Source organism: Numida meleagris, chromosome 2, assembly GCF_002078875.1.
Source record: "Numida meleagris isolate 19003 breed g44 Domestic line chromosome 2, NumMel1.0, whole genome shotgun sequence".
NCBI lineage: Eukaryota > Metazoa > Chordata > Aves > Galliformes > Numididae > Numida > Numida meleagris.
In genome coordinates this window covers 89,212,924-89,229,664 of record NC_034410.1, presented here as the reverse complement: position 1 = coordinate 89,229,664, position 16,741 = coordinate 89,212,924, and the positions used below count along the sequence as shown (strand labels likewise).

General features: G+C 40.2%; 1 long non-coding RNA gene across 1 annotated transcript; it reads left to right on the top strand.

Annotated features, from left to right (window-relative positions):
* Positions 4,190–14,632, top strand: LOC110395122. The gene is made up of 3 exons (XR_002436178.1): positions 4,190–4,397; positions 4,735–4,831; positions 14,329–14,632. It is a non-coding gene; the product is annotated as an uncharacterized LOC110395122 (long non-coding RNA).

Genomic DNA, 16,741 nt, shown 5'->3' with positions numbered 1-16,741 from the left:
TCCTTAACAGTTGATTAATAGAACTGGCTTTCTGTCAGGCCACCTCTACCCTGCTCATCTCATGCTTTGGCAGATGTTCCCTAAGAGGAGCAGCCAGTTTTGCTCTCCTGGTGACAAAGAGCAGTGCATCTTAGTCACTTCCCTGCTCCCGAGATTGGCTGTTGCTGTTTACCATAGCCAGAGTTAACTCTAAAAGTCTCAATTTTAACCAAATTGAAACGGCTTTCTTTTTTTGCAACTGCTTTCATTTCTGCTTTTACAAACATTTTTAACATGACACTGAGAAAGAAGTGAACAGTTGCACGTGAAAAGGAGAAATGAAAATGATCTTCAGATAGCTGCTTCTACAGTGGAAAGCATTTTTAGTGTTCAGCTGTGGTTACAGGATGGAACAAAACCTTTAGGGTATCTGTGAGATGAGTAAAGTGGCAATCATTGAAATGATGATGTTAATCATTGTCAATTCAATCCTGAGAGGCACTGAGGCCCTTTCCAAAGACACTGAAAGTTTTTAATTCTCTGTAACGTGACTCCACACAGAATTTAAAGGGGAACACCAGCATTCTACATCTAAACTGAGTAACTTCTTCCTTAAAAAAAGGAATCGGGATAAGTCATGGCAATTATACATGCATTTCAATGAGAAGGTTTTCAGGTTGGGGTGGCTCAGGGGGGAAGTCTATTATGTCTTTGCAAATGTACTCGCCCTTTTGCAAAGTTACAGCCTTCAATATTTCCTAGTCCTTCGAAAAACTACTGCAGTATCTGTAGTTAGAAGCAGGTTTCAGTGCTGGTCTCCTGAAGGTTTTTCTAGTCCTTTAGGTCAGATATTCAAAAACTGGAACGATATATCATAGCTTCAGTGAAGTCAGAGATAAGCCATTTATCATAACCAACTAAAGATCTGCCTTCGTATATTTCAGCTCTAAAGAACAGTGAATCTCACAGGAAAAACAAAAAGACAGCATCCTGGCAGCTAAGTTTACCTTTGAAGCCTGATAATTTACTAAGTGTGGTATAGATTTTGCATAGGTCAAATAAATCATGATATTCTATTTTAGTCCAAAAAAACTGAGGAACACCTTCCTCTGGTTCATTCCACTTGGTGTTCTTCAGAGAAAATTTTAAATCACTAATTGGTACTTCAATAATTCCATGTCTGTATGTCCTTGATCTCATTTTCACTTTTTCTTCCACTCGTGCTTCTGCATGTGCATGTCTGTATTTAAATCTGCTCCTGCTCTCAGTAACCAAGACAGCAAAACTCCCGCAGATGCATTTTCCAACGCGTACTGGTTCTGATGCTTCACAAATAGGATTTTCTGAGCAGCAGAGACCAAGCCCTGTGCAGTGCTGGGTACTTGAAATCCAGGTGTCAGGGGCCTAAGCAATGGGCCAGGCTATGTGGACATTTTTGAAAGACTCACCTCTTTCACATGAACAGAAAAGTTGGATTTCTCTTCCCGTAAATAAAGGAAGAGGGCCAGAAAGTCCCAGGAACTTTCTGATTTTCTTAGTGTGCCCTGGTCCTTTGAGCAGCTTCTACTCACTAGCACACCTCAAGACGCAGCAAAAGGCCAACCCAGTGGGCAGCATTGGCAGGACATGCATTCACCCCATTTGACCTGTGTAGGTGCCATCAGTGTTGTATTGAGCAAGTACAACTGCGACTGCTGCTTGTTGAAGAGCTGCCCAAGGAGACGAAGGTTCCATGCTTTCCCACCTTCTCTCCTCACACACCTGCTCCTGGGCAGCCACAGTCTGGCCATGGTAAAAGTAATAATCTTTGCAGCATGAGAAACAAGCAGGCAGCCAAGCCTCATCTGTACCAGATTCATAGCGAGGAACAGAATAAGTGATTTTTAAAGATGGGCTTATAAATCATTAAAGTGATGTGGGATGGGCCTGGGGTTTGTTTTGCAAGATGAAATGGGAATTGTAACATCCGTATTTCAAAATACACACTCACCCTTACTCTCCCATTTGCTGTGGATGGCATCCAAATTTAACCTTTCATTTCTTGAAGAGGAATGACTTATATTTATCTGGTAGAATAAGCAAATAGCCAACTATGGCAAATCCAGGGAGCTTTTTAAAAACTATCAGCTAAAATCAAGATAAGTGCATTTCAAGCATCCCCTGGGAACTTCGAACATACACTCTCTACCTGCTACCAGCTGTTTTGCTTACTTTTACTTTAGTGGAACTGGTAGAGACTCCCCTCAGTCCTCTGTGCCCTGCATCCGGAAACCTACCCCATCTGTCTTGTATCAAAGAGGTGGAGAATCCCGATGGCAACTCAGAGGAAACCTTCTTCTGAGTCAAGGAGGCCTTGGGAGAAATGGAGAGGTGCAACCACACAACCCTAACCCATCACTAGGCGTGTATCCAAAAGCAGGTACAACCCTGGAAGCACCTACTGAGGGTTCAGTTCGTGCCCCCTCACAGCACTCCTGCAGAGCTGTGCCTGCAGTGTAACAGTCTGGGCCTGATGAACCAGGAGTGCCCAGCCCCGTGTGCTGCTCTGGTAAGGAACACGCAGGTGAGGAACCTCATGCTGCGGCCATGATGAAATCAGGCCTGGCCCCTCCTATAGCCAGGCGAATCCCTCACCTGCAAGGTCCAGCGAAGATGCTGATTGTTGCAGCACTGAGGCACAACAGTTTTTAAGTATTTCTGCTTTTTAGTTCTGGCTGCAGCTTTCTTCAGTGACTAACAGTGATGCTCTGCTTTCTCCACTGCAACTTCTTAAGTCTTGGTAGGAGGTGACTGCAGATAGATGGGATTTGGGTTCCTACAGCCATTGGTGCTGGTGCATGCTGCTTCACTTCCAGCAAGGATTCTTTCAACTCAGTATTCTTAACATGTATGTGAGTACACAGTCAGTGTGTTGTGGCTCATGAGCAGTTCACATTTACCATGAACTGGTGCTCCAGTAACAACACCTACAACAGATGACTCTTTGCGGCCTCAGATCACACTTCCAAGGTTTGGGGTCAACAAAAGAAAGTGGTGGCAACTTCATTCCATTAACAGGATCTGCAAGACCATTGAAAACTTCACCAAAGTCCCTCAGGGTGTATTTATAGGAGCTCCAGTATTGTTCCCCATTGCCCTGAGAAACCAGGAATTAATAAGTGCTCCCTCGATAACTCTGGCTCCGGTGTTTGTGCGAAGTGCTTCAGAGGGTGGCAAGGCTGGGGAAGGGAGGGGCTTTCCACACTGGTAGGCCCATCTGAGAACTTCTTAATCCTTATTACTGTTACACTTTTCTATGCCTGCCAGCCCACAAGAAGGTTTGAAAGTCAGCCTGACCTCTGGTGTGTCTGATCTAGATCCAACAGGGAATGAGATCAGGGAGCTGTGAGAAGCAAGCTTAATGGGGAGACTGCTGCAAATGTAGCAAAACAAATAATAGAGGCTTGCATTTTTTGTTGTAGAAAATACAGTGCTATGGCTTTTGGGTGCCAAGAGGCAGTTCTTTTAATAGCTACATTCTTTGTAATGCTGATGAGTGGCAATATAGAAAGATGAAAGTAGGAGGGCATTGTATTATAGTCTTACATATATTATGCCACAAAGAAAATGCAGTTGCTGGGTGGGGATTCTTCACCCTCCTCCCGCTGAGCTATTCATACAAATTCTCTTCTGCAGATGGCAATCCCCATTCCATCTCTCCTAAATCCCAAGGGGTTTGCCAACTGACTTTCAATTTTCAAGTGGAAATCACAGGACTGAATGGTACGTTGAAGTCTTTCCTCTGACATCTCACTGCTCCTTTAGGAAGTGAGCAGACATTTTTTCCAAAAGATGTATGCCATCTCCTGGGAACCGTAGAAACTGCAGGCCCCTTGCATGGAAAGCCCCTCTAAGTTATTTTTTCTTCTCACAGTGTATTTATATGACCACTGGAATAAGGCCAGCATAGCTAGGTTTACAATTCCATTTCTAAATGCTTGGAAGTATTCACATTTTACACTAGAAAAGCTCAAATCACATTGAAAATGTCATCATTTTGTGTACTGTCAATTTTGAATGTATGACAAATAGCTTGACAAGGTTTGTCAATACCTGATAGTAATAGATTACAAAATAGTGGCTGAACTTAGCACACACTGCCATTATCTTTTAACACAAAGGTAGCCCACAGCATTGCTATGATACACCTATTTTGTTTTCTCAGGACAAGTGCAAGTCAGAAGAAAAACATCAGAGATTTTCTTCATAAAACATCATATGATTCTTTAGCATAAAAGATAAGATACACTATTCTCAACTGATAAACTGCAACTTGCATGTGTCAAACCACAGACTTCTCCTCGTCAACCTTGGGCTTTTCATTTGCTGCTATCACCTTGTCAAGAAGACACACGAGGGAATAAAATGCATGGATACAGGTAAACATATTTTTGCATTTCCAATTAATAGATGTATAGATGGATGAATTCTTTGTCTTTGAACTGGCCCTTAAAAGAAGGTAGTTATCTCACATGGATAGGTCCCTGAAACAATGTCCAAAAGCGTGGATTTGTGCATAAAGTGTTTTTCTGAGTTATGTCTTTTAAATATATCTGCTCAAATTCTAAAAATATTTTGGTTTTGTAAAGGTTGAACAATATCTGTTTTCAAACAATTAGTGATGACAGATTCTGTACACATTCAGTTTGCTTTGATCTGATATACATTAGGTTTAATCATTTTATTTTTTTTTATCACCTTCTATTTCTTCCACAGACCTGAGGGACTTTGAGTAAGAAGTAAAATGGGAACTTTTTCACCAAAATGTGTTCTGATAATGCTGTCTGCTGATTTTATATAATGGCATTGCAAAGTAAGTAAACAGTCTTTCAATCAAATTTAATGTGATGTGATTTATAAACAGATGTCATTGGTCATCATTCAGCTTCCTGAGACACCAAGTTTCAGGGGTGGATTGAGTTTGATAAAACTTATGTCCAAAATGCTGAGAGATCACTCTCATTTGGTAATCTACTGCCACAGGCACGTAATGTCTTCCGGTTGGTTTAGGACTGCACACACATCCTTCTGTACCTATCCTCTGTTAATGGAAGCAAATGCTCAGGAAACTTTCTTTTCAGTTTGAACCTAAAGATGAGGAGCGGCTGAGGGAGCTGGGATTGTTCAGTCTGGAGAAGAGGAGGCTCAGGGGAGACCTCATCGCACTCTACAACTTCCTGAAGGGAGGTTGTGATGAGGAGGGGGTCAGCTTCTTCTCCCAGACAACAAATAGGACCCAAGGAAATGGCCACAAGTTGCACCAGGGGAGATTTAATTTAGATCTAAGGAAAATTTTTTTCTCTCAAAGAGTGGTCAGGCACTGGAATGGCCTGCCCAGGGAGGTGGTGGAGTCACCGTCCCTGGTGGTGTTCGAGGGGCATCTGGATGAGGTGCTACAAGATACGATTTAGTAGCTCAGTGGGTAGTAATGGTGATAGGATAACAGTTGTACTAGATGATCTTGTAGGTCCTTTCCAACCTTGTGATTCTATGATTCTATGAGAAGAGAGAAATCAGCAATGATGCAGGAACAGAGCTGTGCCAGGCACCCACGCCGACAGGGGCAATTCTGAGAGCACAAGCAGCCTAGCTTCAGTAGAGATCACCTCTTAATTCCCCAAAGCCAAACCAGGATATTCCAGTCCTCGCTGCCAAATTCCCAGCCTTGTAGGAATTTCCCTTTGTAGTTTGTCTCCATCTCCCATTTCCTGAAATCTGCGAATGTTTCTGGCTGCCGTTTCGCTGCCCTCAGATATGTGGGGAGGCAGAGGAGAAGGCTGGGGAGAAGTGGGAGGAAGCCAGCTGCAGCCAGTGTGCCAGGAGCAGTCCACTCAGGGAGACCAACTGTGCAGACAGTGGTCTTCAGTTCTTGTCCTCTTGATTGGGTGATAACATGTTCCAAGCTGCACATAACTGCACTCCCACCAAAGTGGTGAGGCAGGGAGGAGCCTCTTCAAAGCCTCATCCAGTGACAGCAATCATGCATCTCCCCACGTTTCATACACCAACTGCTGCAAAAACTTCAGCCTTTTAGTCTCCAGAACACTCACGTATCTTTGGCACGCCTGCAGTCATGGAGGTATCTGAGACATTCAAGGTCAGGTGAGGTGAGGCTCTGAGCACCCTGATGTAGCTGTAGGTGTCCCTATTCATTGCAAGGGAGTTGGACTAGGTGACCCTTAAGGGTCCCTTCCAACTCAATTGATTTGAGTCTATGATTCTATGATATGGCACTCACATCAGCACCGCTTAGATTTTCAGGGAGCAAGAGTAAGAAGTAATTGTATGAAACGAAAACTAAAAAATTCATGAATGCATCACCTCCATCAATCCAATGGAAAAATCACTAATCAAGTCAAAATACTTGAATTAGTCCAAAGTCCTGTGCATCCAGACTTACACCAAGGTGTTTGAGTAACCAGGCCTATGGCTGACAGACCACAGTTAGGTACCTAACTTGCCCAGAGGTTGCCAGTCTATCTTCCTGATAGGAGTAGCAAATGTATGTTCCTCCAAGTTTTGAAAATCTGATAATTATCATGTAAGCCCTTTAAGTATGGTGTGCAGGAATCACCACTTTCAAAGACTGGGCATACACAGGAGTACCCTGCTGGCTGCCTGCTTATTCTGGCAAGGTGCAGAGAAAATTAATGGAAAGTTAGTACCATCTAAGTGGATTTCTGCAATGTGCTCTCTCTGTGCAGTAAGCATTTACTTGCCTTTTGAGACCATTAATTTTATATACGTGGAATAGTTAGCTGAGACAAACCACTCTTTTATAAACCATCAGTGCAACGTAGGACACTGCTCTGTGGGTCCTTGTTATAATGTCTCCATTGTTTGGGATGTCTCAGAAGTGGAACTTTGGAGGATGGCCAAAACCAGAGGGAGAGTATATTTCTAAAGATAAGTTATTGCTAAGTACATTCAGTCTCTGACCTGGACGTTTCTTTCACTCTCTGAAATTACATCTCTTAACAATGTCTATATTCAGAATCCTAAGCCTTTAAAATTTAGATTCTGTGTTCATATGGGTGGTTGATATATCAAATGTAACATGGTGATTAAAGAAAGGCTATTTTATGTTATCCTGTCTTAATTCAGTGCACTTTAACTTCCCATTTGCAATTGCCACTTGGACAAAGAAAACAAAGCCCTTTCTGAAGGCAAACTCAGTTAAAATTTGGCTAATCTCTTTTCTCCCATGGCAGGATGTAGAAGACTTCAGGTTCTCCAGCAGCCACCTGGAATACAAAGCACTTTTGGGTGTAGTTTTACTTTAGAAAGTTTTTTATGTAAATATCACCACAGGTCCCATCAATCTGAGACTACTTGTAGACTATGTAATTCCAAAATAGCATGTATTAATTGATGTTACTGAAATGAACAAAGATCGTCCTAAGTATATTAGCAAATGTTGTGAAGTAAAATGGCACTGTTTTATTGTCTGTACTGTCAATGGATTTTATTCTAGGCAGGAAGAGTATGCAGCAAGCACACTGCCTGTGAGCTCTGCTCAACCCTGAGGAGTCACCATTGTTTATGTCACCACGTAAATTCTCCCACATTGTATCCCCCACCAACTGAAACATACAAATATCACATAACCTTTAGAAATGCTTTAAAGCTAAGAATAAAATCACAATGACAGCAGCTCTGGATGGAACACTGAAATACTAAAAGTAGAGAATGAGGAGAAAGCAACCTGACTTTATATCCCAGTGATTCAAGATGACAAAAATCATGAGAGTTTATTAAGACCGAAGCAGTTGATGGTGGTGTTTTTTTTTTTTTACTATTTTTCCTCTTCCTGTTTAATCCCACAAGCTGTTGACTGCCGAGTTCAGGCTCCCCGTGCTGCTGTTGTAAAACCCGGCAGGCGTCATTACAGAGATCTGCCTTTACTGGACAGCAGCAGCTAGGCTTGCCAAGTGTTACCCAATGAGGAAGCTTGCATATTGGAGTCAGTGGGAAACTGAAGCAGACCCAAAGGGAAGGAGGGGGAGGGAAGGAAAGTTTGAAAGATTACAGGCCATTGCGATAGATACAGAGCATGGAAACAAAACATGTTTTATTTATTTGTAAGGTCAGTGCCCTCAGCTGGAACAGAGATTTTGGAAGTGTAGTAGAGGAAAAGTTTAATCTATCACAAGCACGAGCTGGAGCATGTCTAAATTCTGTTTATGAAGCAGTTTAAGTAAATTTGGGCAACAGGAGTTAGGAAATTGTAACTACATTTGCCTAGTAGATTGAGAAATAATAGCAGCCAAAGCTTAGGCAAAATCCTTTCTGAAAAAAAAAAACATCCAACAACCAAACACAAAGCCAGAAAGCCTCCGTATACAGTAAGCCACGCAACACCAACTCCCCAGTCAGTTAAAATGCATATATTGACTGCTATGAGCTGTGATGTGGATGAGCTACTTGACTCAAAGCAAGTATTTTCATAAGCCATTAGCTTAAACCTAAAATGCCTGCGAAAGATAGAGCAGTCAGGCCTGTCATAGAACAAATGAAAAAAGGCACTTTCTCTCTGGCACATCTTTGAATTCTTTCTAAACAGCTTGACTCAGTCAGATAATTCTGTTCATAGTTATAATTTTTTAGTTTTGGAGTAGTACCATTAAATTCAATGGTATTCTATGGATTTACGTTGCTTAAAGAGAGTAAAATATGTGTATTACTTCACTGGAGTTACTCTAGCAGTACATTTGGCTCAGAACATGCAGCTGATATGCTAGGTTGCTTAGCTGTTCCTGAGATGAGCATATAGCACAGCCTCAGAGGTCATAATATAGCAAATATGATACTCTTCTGCTTTTTAACATTTTCATATATGATTTTTTTCTCCTCCCATAGATGTGGGTGGTTTTCCCTAAGGCCGCAGTACATTCCACACACAACATTCATTGTCAAAGCTTTAGAGGGCTGGAGATAGGGTGTTATTTTGTGCTCAGTTTTAAAAGGAGAACTGGCACGCCAACCTGGTGTCTTTTGCAGCATTCCCTGCAAACTCATTACATGCTGCTTTGTGCAAGAATGCATGTGTTGTGCTTATATGTTCACACTCAGTTTGTCAGGTGTCAGCTGATTATCTGTGGCTTTATGACTCTTACAGTTGTATCTCTTGCTTATATAAGTACATGATTTTTTTTTTTCATTTGATTATGCTTAGAATCAATGTGAATAATGCAAATACCAGAAGCAAGGAATGTATGACACAAAGCCATATTGGCGGTAATAAATTGTTTTAAGAGTGCTATGTTGGGGAAGTATGAGAAAAGGCCTTTGAACATGTCTACTTAATCACAGCTAGCTTGTCATTAGGAAAATGCTCTTCATACACAGTAGCCCTGACCGATATTTTAAAAAGATGGAGAATGAAGTCATCTGAAATTAATCTGATGAGTCAGAAGTGGCTGCTGAAGCACTTCTAAATGTACTTCTATTAGATTGCTGGCTTACAGTCACCATGCATATGAGAGAGGGGAGTTACAGTGAAAATCAAAGTAGTCTGGTATCATAATGATAGTACTGGATTTTCGTCATCTCCCTGGTGAAGGAAACTGGCTAAAAATAAATAAAAACAAATCTTTAGGGAAAAGAAAAAAAAAAAAAAGGAGGTTCCAACGAGATAGTATATTATAGGCATTCTGTAATGTAAATTGTTGGTACCCCAAATGGTTTGTATGAAAATTGGAAACCCCAGTGTTTACTTATATGTATGAAAAGAAACAGGTCAGTGACTTTGTTTCCATGGTGACCATTATTGAAATAAAACAAACTGACACCAATGCTGATTTATTTTCCTCTTCTGCAACCTTTTTAACAACTGCTTTAGTATGAGGTTGCTATTGAATCTAAACATGACGCCAGAGAGAACTTTCAGTATATGATCTTCTGAGGTTTGTTAATGAAAAAAAGGGCTAAACCAAGGTGATTTCAGAAGAATTTGGCTTATTGAGCAGGGGCCAATTCCTGCTGTCTGGCAATTACAGATTTGACATGCTGTAGAGGAGAAGCTCACTGTTAGATGAAACTAGTTTCAGCAGTGAAAAAGGAAACCAGATCCATAACGTTTCCCAGAAGGACGGGAACATTTTCTCTCGATTTTTTTTTTTTTTTTTTGCCTAAACAGACTCCTCCAGTCTGCATTTTCCAATCATAACCAGACACTGAAGGATGGACTGGAGATTCAATAGTTTGGCTATTCTGAACCACACTGGGTTTGCTGTAGGGCCAGCCCCTGCTTTGAATCAGATGGGAGCTCTGGATTCAGGAGGCCTTAGGAGTCTAAACCAGTAACGTCTTACGTGCTCCTGAGTGCAAGAACATTGTAATAGCTTTAATATTCTTGGTCTTATTCTTTGTGATGCTCACTTCACAATATGTAAAGTGGTAATTACAGCAGCTTCCTATTTTCACAGAGCCCATGAGAGGTTAAATTAATTGAAGACTTTTAGATGATCAGGTAATAAGTTCACATAGACACACTAGAAAGATAAATCTTATTGCAGGCTTTTAAGATGACCTACCTGACCAAGGGTATCTGCACTGTTACCTTACCACAGCACACGAGAAGCTGTAGAGATACCGTGTATGTTTGGCAATGTCTGCTGGATATGAACTGCAGTGGATAAGGAAATGGAGGAAAAGAACACAGTGCAATAATACTTGTGACATCAAGATCAATGTTTGGGCAGAGTTTGAGTGTACACAGTGAATTTTGTTTTTCCGGTATTGATGTTTTGATCTGTCGTAATCATAGGCAACGCAATCACTTAGGCAAGGTAACTAGTGAAGAGCATCTCAAGTCAGAGCTTTTATTTTTATCCTGCCTATGATATCTCAGCAACCCTAACCCATAAATGTTAACTAAATTAACATTTATGAGGGGGGGAAAAAAGATGAAAGAAGGCATATGCACTTTTAGAACCTCAACTTGTAAAAGCAAGGAAACTTAAACAAGGTGTGTCTCTAAGGAAGCAGAAACATGAGGAACTGAAATGACGGATATTACAGTGGATTTCTCTCTCCTCATTTTCTATGATGAAGTCTGTGACTTCAATGAAGGCAAGATAGCTGTTTTCATTTGTAGCAAAGGAGACAGTTTCCCCCTCATCTTGAGCTCTGAGCCCAAAATACCATTTAGTGACATTTTTGGTCTGGATGAGATTTTTTCTTTTATATTTCCTTTCTCAAAGTTCTTTCAGTGAGCTTCAAGTGGAGATTTGGATGCTGCAACAGTAAAAAGCTGTGACAGATGTTGCTACTGCTCAGTTTCATACCGATGGTAGCCCAGTGCAGTCTGTTTCTTAGTGTAGGTAGTGCTTTCCTTAAAATGCTTTTGGCATCGTAGAAAGAGTAATAGGAAATCACTGCTACTGATTATCTGGAACAACAGAGCATAGAGTGGAGGACTACCAATTAATCACGTATTCATTTTTGAATAAAGGTTGTCTTTTCAAGTTCACTATATAACAAGCTGTATGACTCAAGGCCAGGCCATTCAACCAAACATAAATACTTCCAGTCATTATTTGAGTAAAATGATAGTAACATCATGGTAATGGAAAGAGTCTTTTTCTATTTCAATTCAATAGAAAGACTAGTAGCTGACTGTCCTAAAAGCCTACACTCTTTTCCTACAAGGCCTCTTCTCCCAGTCTATATATATATTTTTTATTTATCTCATCCATTTCAATTATTTGGAGTAAATGCAGATTCCTGTCTTTTTCCACTCCAGTATATATTGTGACAAATTATTTTGCTGTTCATTCTGGGCTATCTGTTAATCTCTTCCTTAAGGCTCTTTATCTCCTAGACGTGTTTTCTCAGGAGTTGTCACCCCTATGATGAGAGAGAAGATATTCTCCCTGATATATTCCTTTCCAAGGGTCGTTGCTTTTTCACCACATTTACCACTACATCCTCATCTCTCTGTTTGAAGTTTTTACAGAGTCCTCTGCTTTTGTTCCTAAATGGTTCAAAAATATATGTTTTTTATGTATCCATAAATAGAAATGAGTTAAGAAAATTCCATCTGTATACCCTTTGCATCAGATTTAGCCCACAGAAATCAAAGAGCTAAAATGAGCAGTCAATTATGATTCATCTTGTAGGTCTTTACTAAATCCTGCCTTTTGGGCAAGCAAGGACATTTGTTTGAATTCTCAGTGGCTATTACAGTAATGTGATACTGTAAATGTCTACCATGAATGGATGTATTCAAGACAAAATGTCAGAGTGGTGAGGAGAAGCAGATGTCTTCTTATCAGAGAGAGCTTCAGAAAGGCTGAATCAAATTTGCCGCAATATCAACACATGGATGACTCATCAGTGGTCATTTGCAACTCTAAATATGCAGTAAAAGTATCAAATTATGTTTTGAACATCCTTATGTTCCCACAGTTCTTCATTATTTAATTGGCTTTTTCAGACTAAGGGAAAAAAAAAGCCATCCTCAGAAGATTATCTTCTTTCTTCATTATGAAATTCATTTCTCAAGGGGGAGAAAGTCTTGTTAGTGGAGAAATGTTTCATTTGACTTGAAAAGGGATCATTAATATTGTTCAGAGGAGTGCAGCAAAGAACATATTGAGGGGAAACACTTATAAGCAACCTAACCAAAGTCTATGAAATTGCAGTGCTACAACTAATACCAAAATGTGGCCATTAGTTTTCCAGTATGTATATCTGACACTTGCAGAATATCTATCAGTGGTTATAAATAGGGCCAGAGATACCTCTACCTTATTGTCCAAACTCTTCAGCTATTGTACAATGTGGCTTAATAGCTCTCTAATTATACTGCACTTATCACTCTCTAAGCACAGACCCAACTTCTGTAAATAGTTAGATATATTCTTCCCTATTGTCAGAATTATCTAAAGGGCAATTTAACTTAAAGAATTCCACATAACTCACCTAAAGACCTAAGAAAGTTCTATATTATAATGCATTTTTCCTTTCAAAACTATGTTTGAGCTACACGATGTGTAGGAAAAATGTATGATAGCCAAACTATTGAATTTGCCTGCATTATAGGGTGCTTTGTGTTCTAGACAAGATTAGGCTCTGGGTAACTGAAAGAAGATGCTTTATCTCTGGTAATTTTAGACTATTACAGCACTCCTCCTTACCCAGAGGAAAAGGAGGCCTGCTTTCCTAAACTTTGCCCTCAAATAAGCCTTGGGTTGTACGCTGGTACCACAACTACAAAATATTTCCTTTCCTGCAAATCAATTTGGCTGATTTCTATTTATACATAAACAGAGTGGACAGAGTAGGTGAGATGTGGAAGTCTCACTCCATACTGTGGTGATACTTAAACACACTCCAGATCCTTCTGTCTTGGGTTTTGCTGCAAAACTTATGTGTCTGGGCCAGAGGCAGCCTCAGATATTTTATTATTTTTCATCATATTTGATGAGCAGCATCTACAGGGACCTTCTGGGCAGCGCATCCCCATTACTGCAGCTAAGGGCAGACCTGCACAACCTAGCTCTGTCTGCTTTGCCTTAGGTTTGCACAGAGAAAACAGCCCTCAATTCTTCATACTTTTCTAGCAAGTACCATTAAGAAGGTTGTAAGATGAATTACATGTAGTTTAGCAGCTCCTATGCTGTAAAGGAATTTCTGATTGAAGGTAGTTTCTAATTTACCAAAAAAAAAAAGAAAAGCCCACATAAACAACAAACCCAAAATAAAAAAGCCCTGAGTAAACAAGAGGCATGAGCTCCAGTGCTTATAAACAGACATTAAACAAATGCTTAGAAGAAATGCAGCACAAATTATGACTGCTGAGGTTAATTAATTGCTAGCATGACCTGAGTAGGGAGGGCTAAAGTCATAACTAGGTCTTCCTGGAAAACCAGTGCTAACTCAAGCAGAGCTTAGGTGCTTTGGAGGTAAATTATTGGACTCTGTTATGCAGAAAATGTAACCATAACTTATTAATTTCTGATCAGCTCTGAGAAGGAAGAACTTCCCACTTTGCAGTAGAACAACACTGTACATTCTGGGTACACAGATGTTTTGAATACTGAATAATGTAAGTAGTGATATCTATCATTTCAGACAGTGTATAAATATGTAGGAGATATTCAGTAGCATCACTGGCTCAAAGTATTTGTGAACATATTTACGTTGCTCATACTGTAACTTTATACTCTGCTAATCCTACAGTGGCAAATGAGAATCAGCTAGATGCATTTTAAGTCTGTGATAACATAAATTAAACTAACCTGACTGGAAAGAACATAGCATGGTTTTCAGCTCTCTCTGTTTCTTTGCCCCTTTGTTTACTAGGTGTGTGAAACCACAGCATAATGAGGAATCAAGACGACTAGTTAAGAATATAGGGCAGGATTAACATGCACATGAAGAATACAGGAGGAGATTCGGGCAACAGTAGCAGTCATTGGCTAGGAGGAAAGAGAGCTTGAGCTGACCGAGCTATCAGTCTCAGAGATGATCCCAACCACAGATACAAAAGCTGAGCCAGATCACTTGGGAATTTGTCACCATTCATACTGTAGTTCAGATATGAAGTCAGTAGCCACAATAACGCTTTTCCTGAATTTATTATTATGCATTCCTAATAATAAAAAGAGCAATTTACACAAATGAAAAATGTTTGTGGTGATGTTTTTTTTCTACTTTGAAGTAACAGTTTTGAGTATATTTGCTTCTAAGAGCCAAGAATAGGGAGTACAAAAAATCACCAGTATTTTAGCCAAATGTGGCTCTTCTGCTCACACTGATAAGTAGCTACTCACCTGAGTAATCTTAGAGAGATTTTACCTTTTCTCTTTTGTGAATGTATCCAGAGCATCAACCCATGGGGACATAATTTTGCTATGTGATTTCAAGTTCTTCCTTCCAGTATGGTGAATTCTTTGCATGCAGCTTTCTTTCATCTGTATGCTCAGTGCCATCTCTCATTTGGCTCTCAGGGCAATGAGCTGTATGCAAGTGATGATTCACATGGAGCACCAACAAAGTTCATGGAATCACAGAACTGTGGAATATTCTGAGTTGGAAGGGACCCATAAGGATCATTGCGTTCAACTCCTGGCTCTGCACAGGACCACACAAAAATCAGACTCTACATCTGAGAGCAGTGTCCAAACATTCCTTGAACTCCGGCAACATGGGGCCATGACCGCTGCCCTGGGAAGCCTGTTCCAGGGCCCAACCACTCCCTGATGAAGAACCTTTTCCTGATATCCACCTGAACCTTCCCTGAAGTTGAAAACATCTGAATAAAAGGAAGAAACGGGAGAACTGAAGACAAATCTGGATGTGTACAAAGAGCAAATGCGTATGCCTGCTGCCTTATGTGAAAGTTGGGAAGAGGATGGTGGTCATTTAAATATACTCATGGCAATACTCAGGGCATAAAGCCTAAGGCAAAGAACTAAATGATTAACTCAAATGCCGATAAGTCAGAGTATCCTACACTGTAGACAACGTGAATCAAAGCTGTGGGTCTCAGATCTCTTCAGGACAGCTCACGCCTCTCAACAGCTCTCACTGCCCGAGGCATCTGACTCCTTCCTTGGCCATCAAAGGCAGCTCCTTATGAGACAGATCCAGGACTCTTTCTGGTCTCGCCTCTGCCCTTATTAACAATGGAAAAACATTCAAAGATGCGCTGCACACACTTTTGTTTACTGTGGGCCTCCAAATGGCATTGGAAGAGGGTACTCACGCCTTTGAGGGACACAACAGGAAGTGCCAAGTATGCTCCTAGCACAATACTGGAAGTACTGGATAATTTCTGTCTCCAAACCCCAAGATACCTGTCAGCAATGCCTGTTATTAGGGTGGGGGGAAAAGGAAACTGTGTGTCATTTCTTCCTGTTGCAACACTTTGCTTTGATTTTTATTATCAGATTTACTGTTAAAATTAAGCCAGGAACAAGTAGAAAGTTCCTACAAAGACTCAAAAGCTCCCTTTAAAACCTTTTCTTCCTTTCTGATATTCTTTAAACTTATTTTTCTAAACAGAGAATGTGTTATACTTTTACAGAATTTTTCCTAGGGATCTAAATATGCTTTCTCTAAAACCTAGGTTATTTATTTATTATTAATATTTTTTCCAAAATGATTGAAGCACGTAAAGGGTCATTGAGCTACACAAGAATGCATAGAAGTGTTTGTCAGAACCATGAGAATCTTTCCTGATTTCTATTACTTTCTCCTAAGCAGAACAGCATTCTTTCTCTTTCATCAAACAAAAAGAGTAAGACAGATTTGTTTTTATCTGAAAATGTGCTTCTGTGCACAGAGAGCAGATACATTTTTTTACCACATTTGCACGATGAAACTGTATATTACACAGTTGTTGTGTCTTCTTTTTCTTCTGATAGATTTCATAGAAGAGTCTGAAACAAGTGTGTTAAACATAGAAGGATTTAGAGCAACATTGTCCTCTTTCTTGTGGAAATATTCTGTTACAAGCATATAAACAGGCAGAATCTTCTGTATATCTTAAAATGCAGCAATGAAAGATCCTAAGTTTAAAATCTTAAAGTTTAAATTTTCTCAGTTTTTTTATTAAAGGGAAAAAAAAGAAAAAGAGTATTACTGAGGTAAACCCAGCCACAAATGTATGACTCAGCCACTCAGTGTCACATCTGTATTCACAACATACATTGTCCATGAATGGATCCCCGAGCAAAGAGGTCACACATCTGAGTACTGTAGATGGTGATCA